This window comes from Bombina bombina, chromosome 6, assembly GCF_027579735.1.
Source record: "Bombina bombina isolate aBomBom1 chromosome 6, aBomBom1.pri, whole genome shotgun sequence".
NCBI lineage: Eukaryota > Metazoa > Chordata > Amphibia > Anura > Bombinatoridae > Bombina > Bombina bombina.
In genome coordinates this window covers 1,066,869,265-1,066,879,637 of record NC_069504.1, presented here as the reverse complement: position 1 = coordinate 1,066,879,637, position 10,373 = coordinate 1,066,869,265, and positions in this window count along the sequence as shown.

Genomic DNA, 10,373 nt, shown 5'->3' with positions numbered 1-10,373 from the left:
GGCACCATCGGAGTATAAACAATACAGGTGGTCTATGCTTAAATCCTGCTTGGATATCGGAAGCCCGGATATAATGTCTGTAGAGCTCTGAGGGCTGGAGACGGAGCAAGGCATTGGACTCGCACAGAGAGGAGTCAGCGAGAACGGATCTAAATCCCACAGTAAGTGATTTTTACCTATTATATCTGGCTGCAGTGGGAAATTAAGAACTTTGAATAAGGGAACAAACACTGTTATATGTTGAGCCAGTATTGCGGCCACAGTGGAGACTTCAGACTGTTATGTGAATTGCACTGACTGATATCCCTTTCATGATACGGATCCAGCTGCGTTTGTGAATCAGCGCTGTATGTGTGTGTGTGGTCTCTTTTTTCTCTGTTCATTGCTGCTTGCCTTGATGAGTGGATTTAGCTGATCACATCACTTCTGTGCTTGCATAGTCTTAGGTTATACCTACACCTGTTAATGTTGGAGCGATGAACAATTAGCAAATGTTGCGAATGTTGTGTATATATATATATATATATATATATATATTTATATATATATGAGGTGAGCACACCATATATATTTTTTGCTCTTTCTAATAAAAGTGGATAAATAATTTGGGCAATTGACTGCATATTTTAATTAAGGCTACATAATTAAAACCAACAGCTACTGGGGAGTACTAGTTAAAGGACAAATTTAATGTAGAATACTGAAAAAGATTCTGTCCTGCAGGAATAAAGTACCCCCTTGTCGATATTGAATTCTTTACTACGAGGAATTTCTAAAGGGTGTGTACTATACTATAATTTATTACCCCTTAACTAACAATGGAAGGTAATATGGATGTACAACAGTATTATTCTCTGAATCAAGCTTTTGACATGGAACAAAACAGTGCTGAATTTGAGACTATTTTTTCAGCAGGTCGGACTAATTCGGCCTTGGGTGACTTATTCTATGAATTGGAGAAATTACAAATTAAAGAGACACGACTGAAATTAGATAAGTGGACTCTGGAGAGATACCATAATATGAAAATAGTCCTCCGAGGTCTGAGACTTAACAAATATCCAACATTTGAGGTAAATGACATGGAATTTGTTAATGAGTGGAACGATGTTCTACAGGAATGCTCCATAAGGCTCCTTTTGTTAATTATAAAGTATAAGACTAAAGAACTAGCCGTGACCAGAGATAAGATTGTGGAGTTACAAGTAAGTCTGGATACATATACAGGAGATCCAACATATAAAGAGTTGGATGTGATTCTAAAGACCACAGTGGAGGAAGTGAAATCCAAGATTATAAAAGTTAAACATAATAAATACATCAGAGATTCAGAAGATTATAAGAACAACCAGGCATTTGTTTGGAATAAGAAAGAGCGAGTTCAACATGGAGAACATTCAACAGATCAAGAGGCAGAGGAAACAGAGGCAGAAGAAGAATGAGGTCTCGTGAATATAGAGACAATGGAAGAGAGGGAGATTATCAAGTCCCATCCCTCAATGGACATAAAAGAGTGATTTTTTCAGACACAGAGGCTGAGTCTGGAGAAGATGAGGCTTGGGAGTACCCCGAGATGTCAGAAAGTGAAAGTTTTCTACCTACTCCTAGAGAGAAGAGGACCAGAGGGTCAATACTCAGGAATAGAGGTGGTAGTTGGAGAGGTAGAGGTCAAATATTAAACCATGCCAAGGTGTCTGAGAGAGCAACTCATGATACAGGAATACAGGATTATGAGCAGGGCTATAGAGGAGATAGATAAAGACCTCCCTTTAGGGGAAGAGGCAGAAGACGACACCAGCATCCAGCTAATAAGTATATGCTACAAAACAGAATAGAAACAAGTAGAACACCACAGGATGAAGAAGAGGTAGACTCTATGAAGCAGGTTTTTTAAGTTAAGCCAAGAAAGAAACGAAGGGGGGGGGGGGGTCAAGAAACGAGCAGAGGGACAAGATAGGAAGATGAAGGTACCATCTAAGAACCCCAAAGTAGACAACGCCTCTGAAATCATAATAACCCCCTCAGGGAATAAGGTTTCTATAGTGGGCAATGTCATTAATCTCACGGACATAGTACTTACTGAAGAGGAATATAAGACCCTTAATTTGGGCCTTGGTTTTGTCCCAGAAAGAGATTTTAATGTGTTTGACACACTAATAGACCTAAACAGATTTGTTAGAGCTCTTATTCTTAAAAGGCACTTCTCTACTGAGACAACACCAGGTGGTACATTTGGAGAGGATTTTGTAACGATCACTAATACTTCTGAAGCAGAAAATAGCAATAGGTTAAAGTTTGAAGACCTTTGCTGTTTACAAGATTTGAAAGATCTTGAACATCAGAGTACAGTTACAATATGTCAGAATAATGATCTTGATTTGAGTAGCAAAAATAAAAGAATTACATGTACCTTTTCTGCTAAGTCGTCCTTTTATCCGCTACATAGTAGGGGAAAAGTTCTTGATCTCTTTCATAAAACCATAGAAAGAGAGTTGAATGATTTAAGCACCAAAACAATTTTAGCAAACAAAGAGAACTTTAGGCACTTGAATAAAAGTAAGGCCATACGAGCAACTACCACTACCCTCAAAAATAGGAAAGACTTGATTTACAAAAAATCGGACAAGGGAGGTAGCACAGTGGTGCTGTATAGGGATGTATATGTTGCCGAAGCCCTCAGACAACTTGAGGATGAAGATACATATCTCAGATTGGACAGGGATCCTACTAGGTTGTTTATTCAACAGATTGGGTCGATGGTGGATGAGGGGATAGAGAAAGGCTATATTAATCATAAAAAAGCACAGTTTTTGCTAGTAGAACACCCTAAGATTCCCCTCTTCCACCATCTACCCAAAATCCATAAATCGTTGGATGACATAAGAGGTAGACCGATTGTCTCAGGAATCGGGTCAGTCTTAGAACCCCTATAGGAGTGGGTGGACTCCATAATACAACCTTTGGTTAAGGGATTGTGGAGCCACCTACGAGATACTAATCATCTACTTAACATTCTTGAAGAGGTGGAATGGACACCACATTACAGCTGGTTGATGGTCGATGTGGTTTCGCTATATTCGACGATTCCACATGACCATGGTATTACAGCAATTAATGCATTTTTGAGTAAAACTGAATTCACATCTGAGCAAAGAGAGTACCTACTCATGGTTGTACGTTTCCTTTTGGAACATAACTTCTTTTCCTTTGAGGTTTTTTTTTTACCTCCAGAGATGTGGTACGGCGATGGGGGCGAAGTTTGCCCCATCCTACGCCAACCTATTTGGGAGGCCGACCACATATTTGGGGGTAGGAATCCCTTCAGGGAAAAAATCAGGGTCTACAGACGTTTTATAGATGACCTGATCTTTGTCTGGTCAGGTAGTAAAGAAGAGGTATCACTTTTTGTTGAATACTTGAACATTAACAATGTTAATCTGAAGTTCACCATTGAATTTAATGAGAGCAGGATAAATTACCTAGATGTTACTCTGGTGGGCAGTAATGACAGCGTGATTGAAAGCCAGCTGTATAGAAAGCCAATATCTAAAAACACACTTCTGCATGCGGCGAGTAATCATCCTACCCATGTTCCCTTTGCTATAGCGAAGGGACAATTCCTCCGTATTAAGAGGAATTGTAGTAATCCTGAAACCTATCGAAGGGAGAGTGAAATACTGCAAGAACAGTTAAGAGAGAGATGTTACTCAAATAGAGTGATAAAAGAGCGAAGAGTCAGGCAGATCCCCACACTAGAAGTAGCCTTTTACTAGACAAATGTAAAGATGGAGAAGGCAAGGAAGAGAACAAGACTACTTTTGTAACGAACTACAGTAATCAGTACAGCAGTGTGTGTAAAATAGTGAAGAAACATTTACCTATTTTACTGGCTGATAACAAGCTCAAACCCTTTATTGAACAGGGATGTAGGTTTTCGTATAGACAAGGTGTCACAATCGGTAATATTTTGTCACCAACGCAGTTACCACCTGTAATTCCAGGGGGGGCGTAGTTCATGGCTAGTACATAAGGGCACCTTCAGATGTGGGAGCAGAAAATGTAAGGCCTGTGAACACATCATTACTACTGACAAATTCTCATCCTGTGTGACTGGAAAGGAGTATGAGACATCACAATGTTTCAATTGTTACATGAACTACATTGTATATTTGGTGACATGTATACAATGCAAAAAGCAATATGTGGGGAGGTGAGGTCAAAAATTAGGGAACATCTTAATAACATTGAGAATGAAAAAAGATTGCTCGGCCCTAGCCTCCCACTTTATTTTTGACCATAATAAAAATGTAGGTACCTTTAAATGGCAAGCAATTGAGAGAGTGCTGCCACCTAAGCGAGGAGGAGATAGGGAAAAAATCCTATATCGCCGTGAGGCATTTTGGATTTATACGCTACAGACACGTATCCGTACAGGATACAATTCGGTCTTTGACCTTATTAATCACTGGGAATAAATCACACACGAGTATGTGTCTGTGGTATAAAGACCAATGAACTTACATTGATTATGGTCAGGCTGTCTAAATTACTAGGCTATCTAATAGCAGTTATACCCATGAAAAGATGGAGATATTTAGTACTGCCACCGATAATTTTGTGTTGAGGTTTAAAATTTGTCTATAGACTGAATGTTTAGGTAAATACAAAAATGCATCAATATATGTGTAATACCATAAAACAAAAAATAATGTTTTATTAGCCAATGTAGTCATCTGTTCTCTCACTGTGGTAATTAATAATCTGTGGTAAGGCATTATAGGATTCCAGATTAGGGATCACATTGTACATAAGGTCATGAAGGGACTCTTAGCAAAATAATGAGTACTATTAATCATCATCATATGTGTTAATAAGGAGCTAAGACTTGAATTACTTCCTTTATAATCCTGGCAAACAAGTTGTCAAGGTTAGTGACAATATGTGTATAATTTCTATCACCTCGGAGCCTCTAGATATATATAATTTTTCTATATATACATATAAACTTTAGAGGTGAATTATGTATTCCTTCAATCAGTAGATGAACGAGGTGGAAAAGCACTATTTGAGGACCTGGTAACTAAAATCTTAAGAGATCAGAGTCCAGTATAGAGTTAATTACCTTTTATTAATTAAGAATATTACAAAGTATTACCTTTTTAAATAAGTTAAAAGCCATGAGAGTGATCTTTTGTAATAATAAGTGGTTTATAAAAATATATTCACAGTCGTATCAGAGATATAAAGCATCTAAATCCATAACAAACTGTGAATTAAAATAGTCAATACAATGTTAGAGAAACCGTAATTGGAAATTGAACAACATTTGGATTTTATCATCATGTCTATTCTTCATTTAAGGTCACTTATGCCATAAGACTCTAAATTGCCAACTAAAAATAGTTTCCTAATTGATTGTAGCTATGTAAATGTACGGCATAAATATTACGGTAATTGTATGACTATGTATTGAGCGATTTGAATAAGGAATGTATACATTCTTAGAGATGTTTTAAAAGTATAGTACCTAACAAATTATATACTGTTGGAAAGTATTACTGTAAGATTACCCCCATATAAGTTTAACTTATACACTTACATTAAGTATTTAGGGGGGATATTAGAATTCTATTGACAAGTTTAGATCACTAAGTGTTAATATTGCAGCTTTACGCAAATGGCTTACACCTGTATCTATACCTATTTATGGATAGGTAGACCCCATGATGGTAACTATGACTACGGGTAACACCTGAAACGCGTCAGTGACGTCATCGGGCCCAGGTTGCAGCTGTTACACTTTTTAACTAAGCAGTAGCTGTTTGGTATGTTTGCTCCTTTGGTGTGCTCACAATTTTTAAACCCGTATAATAAAGTTGCTCCTTTTATCACTCATGATATGGTGCCGGTCTGGGTCTGTTCGAGTGTGAAAGTCTAACAATCATTAAGGATACCTACAGGGCACTATCGGAGTATAAACAATACAGGTGGTCTATGCTTAAATCCTGCTTGGATATCGGAAGCCCGGATATTATGTCTGTAGAGCTCAGAGGGCTGGAGACGGAGCAAGGCATTGGACTCTAATGCTCGCACAGAGAGGAGTCAGCGAGAACGGATCTAAATCCTACAGTATGTGATTTTACCTATTCTATCTGGCTGCAGTGGAAAATTAAGAACTTTGAATAAGGGAACAAACATTGTTATATGTTGAGCCAGTATTGCGGCCACAGTGGAGACTTCAGACTGTTATGTGAATTGCACTGACTGATATCCCTTTCATGATATGGATCCGGCTGCGTTTGTGAATCAGCGCTGTATGTGTGTGTGGTCTCTTTTTTCTCTGTTAATAATTGGTTGTTTAGTCACACACCAAAATCCTGGTAGTCCTGCATAGTGCAAAAATCCCTGGTCTATTTGCTTTGGTTACCATTTGAAATAGTTATCATTCAGGTTGTAGTAAAATGAGCAGGGAGTGCTTCTATAAGAATGTGATGGAATATCAGGATTACATATATTTTTTCTTATTAAAGAGTCAAAAGTTATGTTGCAGGGATCGTTCAAGAGTGGCTGTAATATGACGTATTAGAGAATGCAACATACCTTGGCTTTGTACAAGTATCCCATGCATTAAGATTCTTAAACATTTTCCATTTCCTTTTTCATTCCATTCTGTGGGTAAGGCTACTTCTACCTGTAGTTTTCGTAGCAGTTCCTCATAGCCATCATCAGTATAAATACTAGGTGTCCACCACTCAGAGTATAGTGAATGTGTACAGAATACAGTCCCATTATAGGATTCATTTCCCCCTGGTATCCTGTACTCCTCTTCTTCAGCACCCTCCCAAAAATCTATGCGAGAGTCATTTCTTCGTATAGGGAGGAAGCCTTTCTGAGTATTCTGTCCAGTATTCAGATGGAAGATTGGGTATTCTTTATATCTTATCTTGTCTATGGTAACACCTGGACGTGGACAATGATCAGCTTTAATCTCTTTAGCTGGCCATCGTCTTGTACCTTGAAAGTCCATATAGTAGCAGTGTGCAAGTGCAGCATAACACATCTTTTCTCTGTCTTTTGCTTCCAATGATCTTGTAAAGGCAGATCATATTCCAATGTAGTCGATTGGATCATCTTCATCTGTTCATTGATGTGGTCTTTAACCAGCTTGCGACCCGCTGGGGTAACTATGCCAGCATTTTTTGCCATCAGTGTAGAATCAAGCAGGATTACTTGAGATATTCCCAAGACTTTTGTTTCTGAATAATAGGTCTGGGATAAGGTTTCCAGTAAATACCTTGCGGCAGTCTATTAGTCTGTATCCCAACTGGCTGGAAGTTGTAATGAACAGCTCTCTTACTTCTAGAGATAATAGGTTTAAAGTCACCATGTGCCCTTGTTTGGTTCCATGCAAGGACAGCACCTGGTCTCTTGGCGAGATGATTCCATTGTAAACGGAATACCACAATGCAGGTGGATGTTAGGATAATAGTGCTATTAGCAGGATCAGTAGGGTGAAGCCAATAAATCTGGGTAACTTGCAGCATAGTAAGTAAAGCAGATACCTTATACGCAAAGTATAATTTGCATAAGAAGAGAGAAGCGCTCTACCAGGAACGAACAACAGCTCAGTGGCTTGTTCTATGGTGATTTACCACCCGGAAGCAGCCTCTTTTAGACCAGTGTGCTTTTCACAGAAGAAAACTTTCCTGAAGTATATCAGTCTGATCCTGCCAAGTAAGGTCAGTCCAGCCCCGAAATACCAGGCAATTCTCCTCTGAACAAGGAACATGACAACCCCAGACAATCGTTTCGTCCTCCTATGGGCCTCGTCAGTGAGGTGCAGCCACATTCCTCTAAGCACACTGGGCAAGGAGTCCACGTCTGGTTTCCCCCATCACCCATAGGGAGACTTCCCCAGGGTCATAATAATTTGCTGCTTCCGGGTGGTAAATCGCCATAGAACAAGCCACTGAGCTGTTGTTCGTTCCTGGTAGAGCGCTTCTCTCTTTGTATGCAAATTATTATGACCCTGGGGAAGTCTCCCTATGGGTGATGGGGGAAACCAGACGTGGACTCCTTGCTCAGTGTGCTTAGAGGAATGTGGCTGCACCTCACTGACGAGGCCCATGGGATATCGACATATTCCCCATCAATGCTTCCTGTTGAATCATTCTGTGTCTCCGCATTCAGAGGCACCATCTGTACTTCCTGAAGCTGAAAAGCAATGTGGCTGGTTTAGTTCAGAGTCAGTGGATGTGTCATTCTTTGGAATGTAATATGGAGCAGGTTTAAGGTTATCAATACTGACAAGTCTTTCTCTGCCTTGTTTGTCCAAAATGATAACAGTGCGTGGATTAACAAGTGCTGTAATCTTTGTAGGCGGTTTACATCTGGGGCAAAGAGGTTTAGCAGTCTGCACTTTCTCCTGGACAAACTGGCCGATAGCTGGTTGTCAGGTGGATGGAAGGATAGGTGTGTGAGCTGGATGTGACAAAGAGTCACAAAGTTCCTGTAAAACAGTCAATTGCCCTTATCTCCCTGGTACATAAAGGTTTTCATTATTAAAAGCAGTATTCATGGGGATACCATAAAGTAATTAATGTGGTGTTTTACCAGAATTAACTGAAGGAATGTTATTGAGACCAACTTGTACATAAGTTAACAGGGGATTCCAATGTGTTGGGCGGTTAGACAACAACTTGGTTAACAAGCGTTTCAATTCAGCATTTTTTCCTTTCAACAACCCCACTACTTTGGGGATGAGAAGGCGCACTGACTTCCCATTTGATATAAAATATTTTAGCGCACTCTTGTGTTTCGGATGCAGTAAAGGTGGGGCCACCATCAGAGTGTAGGGCTTTGGGTTTACCAATACTAGCTAAGAGATTGAGACATGCAATTGTGGTGTTGGCTGTCGCACTTTTAACAGGGTATAGCCATGTGAACCTAGTACAAGCATCAACACATACCAATACATATTTATACCTATATGAAGGGGGTAATGGACCAATGTGATCAAGGTATATAAGGTCAAAAGGTTTGTTAGGGATTTCCTTAACAATATAAGAGGGTGTTTGATGATTAGGGTTATTAACCATAAGACAAACCTTACAATTACCAGTCACTAGAGTGACAGTTTTTCTCATATTAGGCCATCAATATTTTGATTTTAAAGTTAGTAAAACCTTATCTCTACCTAAATGGGGATGACCAATACTTGAGCGTGCTTTTTCAGTGATATGAATCCGATCTGAGACCAGAGGCAATATAAAATCTTGATCACCAATGGTGACAATACAATGATTATCTTTAAAAATATATGTATATTTACTAGGATATCCAGGTGGATTAGGTCTGGATTTATCAAAAGCAAGCATTTAACGCTGCATCAAAACTGTTGGATACTGCAGCAGTAGCTGAGCGTGTTTCTACTGCATTAACTGCATATTTTTGACTTATACTTTGTGCAAGAGAGTCAGCCAAACTATTACCGGTAGTGTGCACTGATGTACCAAGCTTTCTATAAGCTGGTTAATGTACTATTTCAATATCAGGCTTAATCTTAAGGTAAGAAGCAATAGCTTTCCATTTAGTAATATGCTGCAATGGTTTTCTTTTTGCTGTAAGAAATCCATTAGACTTCCAAATAGGAAGATCTTTAGAGGCAGCACGAGCCAGATAGGCAGAGTCAGTTATAATTAAAACAGGACCTTTATCTAGCAAAGCTTCCTTCATAGTGAAGGCTAAACCATAAATCTCTGCATATTGAGCTGAGTGGTCTCCTATGGGAATTTGTCATGTACGGAGAAGATCTAATGAGGGAGAGTATTTAGCTATACCAGCACCTGCTGATTTATTGACCTTCTCTTTATTAGAAGTTACAGCAAAGCCATCAGTGTAATACAAAAATGAGTAATAATCATTAGAGTGTGATTGAGAGTTCCAATAAGGTGGTTGAGCTGGAGCTGGTAAGTCATCTAAAGATGTTAATTTTTTATCATGAGCAAAATGAATCTGAGGATCCTCTAAGATAGAGAACCATTTTAACCATCTACTCTTTAGTGCTTTCTTATATGGGATTGTCTGTTTTTTGAGACTGTGTAGGGAGGCTACAGAAGTATGTACGTAAATATCTTTACCCTGAGCTAAATGCCTGGACTTCAATAAGGTTATTATTGTAAGTGCAGTTAGCAATTTTTCTAAGGGTGTAAATTTACTTTCTGTTGGAGTGTATTTATATGACAGCAAAGCAAGTGGATTGGTGTCATTTGTGTTGTACAATCTAATGTAAGCAGACGCTGAGGAAGTATTAATATAGGCAGTGAGTGTTTTAGAAATATCTCTCTGCGCCAAATATTCAGTTTTATTAACAG